At 42.3% G+C, this 12751-nt stretch overlaps 1 long non-coding RNA gene across 1 annotated transcript in view; it reads right to left on the reverse strand.

Moving 5' to 3' along the window:
• Positions 1-3710: 3710 nt before the first annotated feature.
• LOC141418824 (uncharacterized) overlaps positions 3711-12751 on the reverse strand; it is a 45583-nt gene continuing 36542 nt past the window's right edge. The window contains exon 4 of the long non-coding RNA XR_012443460.1: positions 3711-4198. This is a non-coding gene — a long non-coding RNA (uncharacterized lncRNA). The remainder of the gene's footprint in view (positions 4199-12751) is intronic.

A 12751-nucleotide genomic window follows, 5' to 3' on the forward strand; every position in this document is an offset into this window, starting at 1 on the left:
CAGTCAGATGCCATCTGTAAGCCAGGAAGTGGGCTACTGCCCAGTGCCTTGATCTTTCCAGACTTCCAGCATTGTGACAAGTAAATTCTGTTCTTTATATGTTACTCGTCTGCGACAATTTGTGATCACTGCTCAAAGACAAGGGCCTACTGTGTGCAGGGTGCCTTACACACCTTTGCTCGTGGTGGTCCTGTGACCCACTCATGTATGTCTGGTCCTGAGGACCTGTACAGGGTGAAGGCCACACTTTCTGTATTCATTTATTCAACACATTTTTACTGAGCAGCCAGCATGGGGCAGGCACTGTGCTAGACGCAGGGAAACAGCAGAAAAGCAGACAAACCATCAAACCATGCCTCCCCGTGCACTGGAGCTGCCTTTCCAGTGCGCACAGGTAAAACAACAAATACGTCAGCATATGAGCTGGAGCCATGTGGAACACAGAGTAGGGAGTGGGATGGCGAGTGTGAACACAGAGGTTGCGATTTTCAGGAAAGGACTCCCTGAAAATGTCACATGTGAGCAAAGCCCTGAAAAGGGGAAAAAAAAAAAATCCAAACCAAACCACCTGCATATTTTGGAGAAGAAAGAACAGCAAGTGCTAAGGTCCTGAGGCAGGTGCATGTTTGGGGGACAGCATGAGAGCTGTGTACGAGGGAGATAGGACCTGGAGGTTCGATCATATGGACCTGGTGGCCTTCGTGAGTGTTCTGGCTTTTGTTCTCAAAAACAAATGGGGAATTCATTGCAGAATCTTGAGCAGGGAGTTGATGCCACCCAACCTAGGTTGCTGTGCTGAGAGCAGTCTGTGTTGGGGATGGCCAAGAGAGCAAGTGGGGAGGCAGTTAGGAGGCTGCTGCAAGGATCCAGGACACAACAGATGACAGCTGAGACCAGGTGGAAGCAGTGGGGCTGCTGAGAGGTACTAGGATTCTGCAACCAACTTGGGTAGGCACAACTCGCAACCCAGTTATGCAGGATAGAAAGTTCCCATCCATCATGACTGTAATCCCAGCTACTCAGGAGGTAGAGATTTGGGAATATTGTGATTCGAGGCCAATCTGGGCACAAAGTTAGTGAGAGCGTACCTTAAACAGCTAGCTGGGACTGGGAGTGGTGGCTCATGCCTGTAATCCCAGCTACTCAGGACAAAGAAACCAGGAGAATCATGGTTCTGGACGAACCCACGCCATAAAGTTACTGAGCTCCATCTCAACAAAAAATTCGGCATGGTGAGGCATGCTTGTAATCCCACCTATGTGGGAGGCACAGAGAAAGTATCGTGGTCCAGGCAAAAGAGAGACCCTATGTGAAAAATAACCAAAACAGAAAAGGGATGGAAGGGTGGCTCAAGTGGTAGAGCACCTGCCCAGCAAGAGTGAAGGCCTGAGTTCAGATGGAGGTGAAGGAAGCAGGCGGATGTGAGACGGCCGGCGAGTGTGAGGCAGCCAGCCATCACTGGCGTCATTATCCCAGTCTTCCAGGTGATTCAAAGGAAGTTCAGAAAGATGAAGTGATTTGCCCAAGGTCACCTCCTTTGTACTAAGATCCCCCCATATTCCTGTTTCCTCTGCAACAAAAAGATCCCAGGCACACAGTGCCCATTTGTTTCTAAGTTCGAAATGACCTGGTAATAGAACAGAAATTTCAGAGTCATTGGTATTTAAAACCTTAGCAGTACAGTGGCTAATGTGTGTACTGCCATTCATTCGGTCACTCCACAAACATTTACTGAGTGCCCAGAAGACATAAAGCCAGGAAGCTCAGCATCTGCTGTGGCAAACAGACCTAAGTTGATCCTACTTCGCTTTGGGTATTTGGAGAGAGCTCTGGGTTACTCCTTCAGGGGAATGGACAGAGCCACAAGTGGGACTTAATCCTCGTCTCTTTGTTATAGGTGGTAGAAACAGCAGCCAGAAGGCACTATTGCTATGTCAGGCTAACCAGAGCTCAAATCCCATGGCCACCAGTGGCCAGCTGTATGCTCCATAGCCTTTTAGCCCTGGCAGATGAATCCAGCATCAGCACAGGACAAACACTTGACAAACCATCACTGCTGTTGCTAGGTGGTCTGTGGAGCTTAGGAACAGGGACAAAGTGGACACTTCTGTCCTGAGCCCTGTGCCTATAGCACCAGTTTTGCAGGAGAAGGGTCGTTTGTAAGTACTGGGATGAGGAATAGGCTTAACAGAGCTGCTGGGAGCACCTGCTGTCGTAAGACTCTTTCCCAACTTCACACAAGAGCACAACCTGTTCTTAACTTCAGTGCCTGTGGGTGATGAGGTCTGACACTCAGATAGTTTTCTAGGTGATTAAATTTAAGGGTCACATTTTCCAAACTAAAGAATTAGGATCCCTGGTGGGGACAGGGTAGACATGTCTGATGATTAGATAAAATATTTGAAATTCTAGAAAAACTGGGGAGAGAGATATGGTCACCAGTTTTCTGGTCACTCAATAAATGAGTTGGCTAAAAAGTGGGGATCTTGACCCATTATCTTAATAGGCTATAAACTCCCCAAGGGTGGTCACTGTGCCATGGAAACTTTCTTCTAGAAGTTTCCTCCTTATATACAGAGCAGAGATTCCTAACGAATAGCAGCTAGCGTTTGTTGCATACTCTCCCTGTTTCAGAAACCATGCTAAATAACTGATGTTTGCATTTGCCAGCTCTTCCTCACTGTGACAAAAACCTGAGATAAATCAACTTAAAAAGCAGAAAGGATTATTTTGGCTGATAGTTGTAGAGGTTTCAGTCCATGGTCAAATGCCTCATTGCTTTTGTGACAAGGCAGCACACCTTGGTGGAGACCTGATGGAGAAAGCAGCTCACCTCATGGCGACCAGGAAGCAAAAAAGAGACAGAAAGGATCTGGGGTCTCGGTACCTCCTCTGAGGGCACACTGCCCACTAGGGACCTCACTTTCCTTCACCAAGTCCTACCCCCCCAAAGGCTCTCCCACAACTTCTCCAAAGCACAAGCTGGTGACCAAGCCTTTAACACATGGGCCATTGGGAGACATTTATCAAAACCATAGTAATAATTATTATCTCAGTGAATCATAAAAACAAGCCATGTGGATGGTCGCAATGTTGTCACCATCAATGTCACTACAAATGTTATTACGTGCTGTTTTTACCACCACTCTAAAAGATGAAACTGAGGCTCAAAGCACTTGAATAATAAGTCTGAACTCATGGAACTTTTACTCAAACCCACATGTATGTGATGTCATTCTTCCATGCTGAGCTTGGAGTCAATTAGGTTTGGGGTAGAGCTCCAGCCTTCTCCTATCATTGTGTGACCTTGGGCAAGTCACAAAACCTGAGTCTTAACCTGTTCATCTGTGAAAGTGGAATAATAAAACTTCCCATACAGCTGACATGAGGTTGAAAAAGACTTAGGGAAAGTGCCTGACATTGAGCTGTCTGAAATGGCCACTCCCAACTATTAGATCATTCCTAGCTCTTCCTAAAAATTTATTGAAAGAATGCAAATTTCTCCTTCCTCTCAATCTGCAGAGGGTTAATTTAGAGCCTCTCAGAACCTCAGTCTGTCAGCACTTCTCTGATCTTGCACTAATTATGTACAAAAATCATCTTGCCTCTGCCACATACAATGAAAACGATTGTACAGAAATGGAATTTATCATGCAATATGCTGTGAGAGGGTTTTTCCCCCTCAAATTTTTCTTTATTTCCCCCTCTCTGCTAGATAATCAAATACAAAAGTTATATTACCCTCCCAACCACTTCAATTAAAATGCTCATCCAAAATTTGAAAACAATTAAAAAACCCATTATCTCGGATTTAATGTTCTCTGATTTTGTGTCTATTTTCTGCCACAGCATAAGTGACAGGTAACATTATCACAGTAGGTGCCTTCTAGAAAGCCGTGTCTCATGCTCTGCCCGTTGGTTCCGAGGCTGCTGTCTGAGCCCAGGTCTTATTAAAAACTCACACACCCTGGTGTACTTTTTGTCATGTCCAAATGCACTGAAATAATTGATTGTTTTAATGAGCTCTCCATCTGTGTCGCTTTCATCTGTCGCTCTCTGCTCACAGTAGTCATTTTCAGGGAGAGGAAAGGACATATTCTTCTCTTGGGAGGTCACACACTCAAAGGTGGGAGAGGCGTCCAACATGGGTCTGCTGCCCAGGGGTTCCGCATTTCTGATGAATTTCAAACTGGGTTTGCTAAAAAAAAAAAAAAAAAAAAAAAGGCAGGGGGGTATGTTGGGTGTGACAGTGACTGCACAAAACACAGACCACTCACCTTAGCTCAAGGGAAAAAGGACTTCTCAATTTAGATCAACACATATGCATCAAGAGCACCAACTGTATGCACCAGACACCATGCCAGACAGTTGCTATAGAGTCCTCAAAGTCTGGTAGAATTAGTCTAAAAACTCAAGGAATCAGACAAATTCAGACACCACTGGTAGGAATATAAATTTTTGCAACCCTTCTGGAGTATAATTTAACAATATGTATGAAAAGATTTAAGAGATATGCCTGCTCATTTGGCCCAGTCATCTGCCTTCTAATAATTTATTATAAAGGGATAACCATTTACGTGTGCAAAGATTTAGCAACGGCTGTGTTCACTGCAACATTATCTACAAAAGCAAATAAAAAATCCTTGAAAAATCAAATTGTCCAATGACAAGGAAATTACATAAATTAACCATGCCATATCCTTAGAATGCAGTACCTTGAAGAGGATGAAAAAGCAAATTATAGAAGAACATTTATTGACATGGGGAACAGTCAAGGGAACATTGCTAGGTAAGAAAAGAGAAATAAGCAATCAAATAGTATGTTCTCAGTTTTCTGGAAAAAAATATATATATCTATGACAGCATGGAAAAAAGATGGGAAGACAATGCAGTACCCTGGGAAGATGAGAATCTGGGTTACTTTTATTTTGGGGAGGGGAAGCTGGAAATTTAACCCAGTATACTAAACACGTGCTCCACCCTGACTACACCCCACCCCAACCCCTTGGGTTATTTTTATATTCTTGTCTGGAATTTTTCTGTTCAGGTTTTTCCTGCAGTGGTGATGCACTGCTTTTTACTGTTCAGAAAGGTTATTTCAAAAAGGAATACCTGTGAATAGTGACCAGAAATGGAACAGAGACTTTGGGGGAATGAAAGCAGGCCTGAGGGTCTAGCTGGGCTGTCTTCTGATACGACTTTTCTTTTCTGTTTCTCCATTTTGCCTTCTGCTTCCTCATCCTTGTCCATCAGAGCCTACCTGGCCACAGGACAATCTCATGACCTCACCACTTCAGTGCCAATGTCTGACCACGTCAGTCTCTGGGTACATCTTACTTCTCTGGACATATCTCAGTCCAGATTTCCAGGAGAGAAACTACGAATGGTTCAGATCATCTCTTCCACAGCAGGCCAACGCCAATGTCACCAGCCAATTCATGAATGGCTGCTCTTGAATCAAATCTGATCAAATAGCTTGTGTGGGGGCCAATCAGTTGCGGTCCAGGGTCAAGGTTACCCATGCCTAGTTCTTCTCCAAGGGATGAAGTAGGGCATTTCCCTTTATGAGGATCTGTAGATTGGCAATCCCAATGGCAGACAGCCTAATCAAATGATTTAAGTCATTCAGGGCCAAAATATCCACATAGGAACCAGATCTTATATCTTTGTTGACTGCTTTGAAGAAATAAATTAGCTATATTGATTGTTGGTCTGACGTCACAGCTCAAAGAACTGGTGATAGGGTGTTAGGCCTATGAAGCCCATGTATCTAACTGATCTAGGATTCATCCAGGCTTTAGAAGCGGGCAAGGCAAAACTCTCTTAGATTATCCGAAGACATTCTGAGCAATGTCATCCAATAAATTCCATGTCAGGCACTGAGTTTCACAACTGTCACTCTAATGACTCCTCGAACAGCCTCCTCATGAGCTAGGTACTACTAATCTTTCCATTTTACAAATGAGGAAACTGAGGATGAGGAGTTTAAGTAACTTTTCTCAAGGTCATATGTGACTAAAAGGTAGTTGGGTCACCATTCAAACCCAAGCCTTTTGTAATTCTAAATCCTGTGGGCTTCACCACTTCTCTATACTACCCAAAGTGTTTCTGTCCAAATCCCTTATTTTGGAAGAATAAGGAAGAATTACTGCCACCTCTTATCATGTCCTGGCACTCTATCCAGAGGTTAGGTTTCTCTGGCTCAATCTCTCCCAGGTCAGACAAACCATGTAGCCACTGTACTTTGAATGCTTTTGCTAACAAAATGACAACACAAGATGGGAATTTATTAGTTAAGCAATTAAACAAACTTCTACTTCTCATGAGGATGGATTAACAAGGATAAAATTTATCCTTCTGCCTGAAGTAACCAAAAAGTAGATGCAATATATGACACAATGATTTTCAAGGTATTGACTGGAAGGAAACAGAGGACAGTGATCTTTGAAAGGCAGGAAATGAATGAGGTGAGCCCTAGGTCTACTCTAGAAAATTGTCTCACTGCCTTGGGAGAGTTTCCAGACTGCAGCTTAGGTAGGGAGAATGTGGAGACCACTTAAACTAAGGAGAGAGAGCTAAGAATCAGGAACGCCAAGAGATGCCTGGAGTTCGTGGGTCAGAATAGTAGAGAGAAGAGAGTTATATGACGAGAGAAGTCTGGAACTCTGCAGAGGAGCATCCTTGGGTTTCAGAAGAGGACTGATCATCCTGTGCATGTAAGAAACACCCACGATTGGGGAAAGAATCATCCAAAGAGACTAAGGGAAATAGCTCTGGGCATTCACGTAGGACCAAGAGTAATGTGTGCTCCTACTAGCCAGACCAGAAAGCCTCACGACTCTCAGGGCACTGGATAGAGTGCTGGAAGTCTTGGAAGGGTCTTGCTCATTGGTAGGCAATAATTAACCCTAGACTAAACATTGCTGTCTGTAAGAATCTTAAAAGGAATCATCACAGTTAACACCTAACTTAATGATTGGGTGCTTTCTTCACGTGCCAGAAAGAAGATAAGGATGTCTTACCTTTTCTATTTACCTTTTCTATTTAATAATACATTGGAAGTCCTAGCTTATGAATTAAGGCAAGACACAGAAATAAAAGGCACTCAGATAGGGAAAAAAAGTAATACTATCTTTATTTACAGGCAATGTGACCATCTATGAAGAAAATCCTATGGAATCTACATAAAAGCTGTTACATGCAACAAGGGAGTTCAGCAAAGTTGCAGCACACAATATCAGAATTAAAAAAAAAGAATTTCTATATATTAGCAGCAGCAAAGAGCTGTGAATTAAATTTAAAATATATTCTACAATGGCATCAATACTTAGGGGTAAGTCTGGTAAAAAAATGTGAAAGAACTATACATTGAAAACCATAAAACATCTAGCAGAGAAGTGAAAGAAGACTTGAACAAATGGAGAGGTACACCATGTTCACAGATGAAAAGCCTCAATGTTGGGAAGAGTCAAGTTCTCCCCTAACTGACTGATAGATTCAATGCAATCTCAATAAAAACCCCACTAGACTTTTTATCTTTTTGGTAGAAATTGTCAAACTGATTCTAGTATTATATGGAAATGGAGTAACCAAGAAACTTTGATAAAGAAAAATTAAGTCCGAGACTTACTGTGGAGTTACAGTAACCAGCACTGTGTGGCCCTGGCAAAAAGATGCAGTAGGACAGAAAGATACACATGGTACAGAACAGAGCATCTAGATTACACAAACACATACATGGACAAGTGAGTTTTGACAAAGGTAAAGGTAATTTAGTGGAGAAAGAAGTCTTATCAACAAATGGTGCTGGAAGAGTTAAAGAAAAGAAAAAAGTAAAGAAAGAAAAAAGCAGACTTAAGTAATATGGGGAGATTTTTACTTCTCCATTCTGTCCCCTCAGGAAACATTTGTCTATGTCTTGAGATGTTTTTTGATTGCCACATCTGTGAAGTATAAGTGAAACTGACATCCACTGGGTAGAAGTCACATATCTATAAACAGTCTATATTGCACAAAACAGCCCGACAACAAAGAAATTATCTGACCCAACATGTCAATAATACCATGGTTGAGAAACCTTGCTGTACAATAAAAATTTTGGGCAAAATTTACTTAGCTCTGATATCAAACATAACAATCTCTAAAAGAACAAGTTGATAAATTGGTCCTCATTAAAAATGAAAAACATTTGCTCTTCAAAGGCACTACTAAGAGAATGAAAATAACCACAGATTGGAAAACAACATTTGCAAGTCATCTTTCTGGCAAAGGATTTGTATCTTGCATAAGTAAAGAACTCTCAGAATTCAATAATAAGGAAACAGACAACTTAGTTAAAATGGGAAAAATATTTCGATGAAACAGAATGTTGGCTGGAATGTGAAGGAACGGTAACTCTTATATTCTGATCATGGGAATGTAATATTGCACAACTGTTTTGGAAGCCATTTTGGCAGCTCTTAAAAGAAGAAAAATGACACACGCTAACATAGGATTCAACTCTTTCACGCCTAGCTATTCACCTAAGAGAAGTGAAAGGATATGTTCCTGTAAAGACTTGTCCGCAGTGCTCATGGCAGCCTCATTTGCAATAGTCTCCAACTGAAAACAGCTTAAATAGCCAACAACAGGTGAATAGATAAGCCAGGGTATGCATATGATGGAGGTATGACTTCACAGCAGAAGGAATGAACTGTCGAACATATGACATGATATATCGTGGTAACATGTAAATTCAAATAATTATACCGAATGAGAGAAGGCAGACAAAAGATAGGTACTATGCAATTCCATGTCTATAAAATTCTAGAATAGTAAAACGCCAATAGTGACAGAAAGCAGAACAATTATTGCCTGGGCATGGCTTGAGATGGCAGGAAGAAACTTAAGGGCAGGGGCTGATAGATGTCTTCTCATAGTGATGGTTTACTGTATACACATATGTCAAATCATACACTTTAAATCTGTGCTGGTTATTGCATACTTTACATCAACAAAATTGTTAAAAAATGAAATTTTGAACATGCAGATTGAAAAAAATCAGTTATGAGAGTTATTCTGGCTCCAAGCATGTCTGAGAAAGAGCTTGAATGATATCTTTGTGTGTAACTTCCTTTTTCTCTGGTTGTGCAGCTCGTCAGGGCAAGCCATATTCCTAAACTCCATCCTCCCAGATTCAAATCTAGATGAAGAAACATGAGCATATGCTCTCTCCTGCTCCTCATAAAACTCTGAATGCTCTCTGATTGGACCAGCGTGGGTCACATGTTCATGAATGTACCAATGGTTGCAGCCACAGCACTGGATGCTCTGATTGGCTCAGGCCTGGGTATGAGGACTGAGAGCAATAAGGGAATAGGTTTTTAAATGACAATCAGAGCTGTGGTCACCAGAAGGGTAATGGGCACTGTGGCCACTGGGAGAGTGTGCCTGTCAGGTCTCTGGCTGCAGACTCTTGACAGATGGAGGGCCTCAGCTGCTGTGCTCTGGAATCTGTCACTGTTTATCAGAGGCTACACTTCCCCTGGGCTGCTTCTAGCAGGGGCTGAGCACAGCATAAATACTAAGGCATTCACATTCCTGGAGGGGACTTTGGCTCAAGGATGTACTAGTGGCCTTACATTGCAGTCTAACACACTTCCATCTGTCCTTCCTTCTTTCCTGCCTCTACCCTTCACTTGGGTTCAGACCTGCATCAAGGTGACACTTGCTCAGCCCCCTCTTCACTTTCTCTTGCAGGCATTTCCCCCTAATGAATTTTGTGCACATTGAGTCCCATTTAGCATCTGCTTCTCAAAAGACCCAAATTAACACAGATGCTGGGGAGGCAACTAACAAATCCCGAAATTCCACCCAAAGTTTTAAAGTTTTCCAAAGAAGTTCCTACTCCATATATTATTTGACTTGTGACTTTGGTTAGAGAAACTCCAGGGACCCAAAGCCTTGAAGTTGATATAGTAATATTGACTTATTGGTAGATAACCCCACCTTCTGTTTGCTAAGAGTTCAATGATTTACAAAGCACTTTAAGGTCTGTAACTTTATCCAGTCCTCACAAAACCTCTGTCGGGCAGAACTAAATGTTCTTAGTCACAAGGAGTCTTAAATTCAGAAAGGTTAAAATAAATTCTTTCTCCTTTTTTGGCAGTACTGGGGTTTGAAGTCAGAGCCTCACTCTTGCTAGGCAGGTGCTCAACCACTTGAGTCATCCACCAGACCTAAAATGAATTCTTTAGAATCCCATACAGTAAATGAAAAATCTCAGTGGCTCCCCAGTGTCTTCAAGGTAAAGACCAAACTATTAATGTGATACATAATCTAGAGCCCTAAAAATACTGAGCTATGTTTAATGCTCCAAGCAGGCCATGTGTTATTTGGCCTCCTGGCCTTTGCACATGCTGTACCCTCTTCCAGAAGCATCTTTTCCATCCCTCATCTGCATACAAACCACTGGATCTTTCCAGTTTCTGTCTATAAGAAGCTATTGTTCAAGATGGAGACACATGCTTTTTTGGGCCACAGCCTTATGTTCTTGTCTACTTCATACCACATTGCAGACTACATTGTAATCTAGGCTGAAATTGCTGTCCTCACCAGAGCACCTAAGGAGAATGACTGTCATCAGTTCACAGACAAATAAACAGAATTAGGAAAGTGGAGTGTATTATCAGAGAACCCTAGAGAATAGATAGATAGATATAGATACATAGATAATAGATGATAGGCAGATAGATGATAGACAGATATAGATAGATGATAGAGAGATAGATGATAAAGCAGATTGATGATAGATAGATATACAGATAGGGACATTTGTTAATTTACTATAAGGAATTGGCTCATATGATTATAAGACCTTGAGAAATATCAAGACACAGTTGGCAAGCTGGAGACCCAGGGAACTGCAGTCTTCATTTGAAAGATGGTGAGCCACGAGGGCTGATGGGGTAAGTTCCCGTCTGACATCCAGCATACTTAAGACCCAACAAGAGCTGATGTTTCAGTTCAAATCCAAAGCCAAGAAAGACCAATGTTCCAGCTCAAGAAGTCAAGGAGGAGACCCTTTCCCAGACCTTTTGCTCTATGTAGATCTTCAATGATTGGATGGAACCCACCCACATTACAGCATGCACTCAGTCTACCAATTCAAATATTAAACTCATTCACATACACCTTCATAGACATAGACCAGAATGGTCAAGTCTCTTGGCACCCTGTGGCTTGGTCAAGTCAATGTATGAGTATTTGTTGAATGCATAAATAAATCCCAGATTGCCAAAGAGGATTGCTCACTTATCATGGATTTCAACCCAGACTATCCCACTCCACACAGTCAATACTCTTTATATTATATCTCCCTTCATGTAAAGAATAGTTTTGTTACTCATACGTAGACCATGTTTGTAATAGTGGGAAGAAAGGAAAGGAAAAGGGAATGACAGAGCATCAGTAATGTCATAATACGTAATATCTGTGAAAGTAGAAAATATAATGATATGTATTGAAAGCTGTTGAAAAATGGGGGAGAGGGAGAGAGGGAAGAGGTAGGGGAGAGCAATGAAAGGGGTTGAAATGACCAAAGTAAAGTACACTCACAGTGGTGATACATCGAGAAATCCCTTTGAACACTGACTTAGAAATCCATAATGGGAGATAGGCCTATAAAATAGGTACAGTGTCAGGGGGTACTTGTGTGTGGGGGAGGGTGAGCAAAGGAAATTAAGGTGAGGGTATATGGTTGATGGACCTCATGTTCGAAACAGAACAATGAAACCTCCTGCAATAGCTTTAAGTGGGTGGGGAGGGGGTCAAGAAGGAGAGATGGTGGGGCAATCTAACCAATGTACAATGTAAGCCTATTTGGAATTGTCACAATGAATTCCCACTGTATAATGAATATATCCTAATGAAACATTACATAAAAAAAGAATAGTTGTACCAAAATCACCCTCCAGAAACATGCCTTCTTGGTGCATGACTTTGGCTCCCAGGGGCCACAGTCTGTGAGAGGTAAAGAAATCCAGAATCTCAACCTCCCCACAAGTCCACCTAGCAAAGAGGACTACCCCCTTGCCAGTGCAGACTTTCACGGCCAGCTTTCCCTTGTGCTGCTGAGCAGATGGGGAGGCAGACCCTGGGTGCAGGAGCCCAGCCAAGCACCTGGAACATTCTCCAACTCTTTCCCCAGATGCACAGGGGTCTGCACCATCAGTGGTAACTTCGTTGAAGAGATTTGTGCTTCTTCTTTTCCTTTCTCTCTTTTAATCTCAGCAGCAGCTGCTCCTTCATCCGTGGCAGCTTCTAAGTGTCTCAGACAGGCATCAATATTGACAGAAGAGGCCCCATGGCCCCAGCAGGGAATGCCGTTACAGAAGAGGAGCGAGCAGGCTCATTAGGATGGCTTCTCAGAACCCCTTGGCAGCCCCAATTACTTGACTTTGAGTGATATGAATATGGATCAGTGGAAAGAGGGCTCATCTGGATTAGGTTTTCTTAATGTAGAAACAGCACAGAATAGAGTTTTAAGGCTATGAGTTCTGGAGTCACAAAAACCTAGCTTCTCATTCTGCCTCTCTCTTTTGCTGTTCATGTGAGTTGGATAAGGGCACTTACCACTCTGAACCTCAGATTTCTTGTCTGTAAAATGAACGTCAGGACTGTATGGACTTCAAAGGCTTGTGGTTAAGATCACAGGACTTAATGCATTCAGCATAAGGTCTGGTATACAGTAAGTGCTCAATAAACACAGTAG

The sequence above is a fragment of the Castor canadensis genome, chromosome 18, assembly GCF_047511655.1.
Source record: "Castor canadensis chromosome 18, mCasCan1.hap1v2, whole genome shotgun sequence".
NCBI lineage: Eukaryota > Metazoa > Chordata > Mammalia > Rodentia > Castoridae > Castor > Castor canadensis.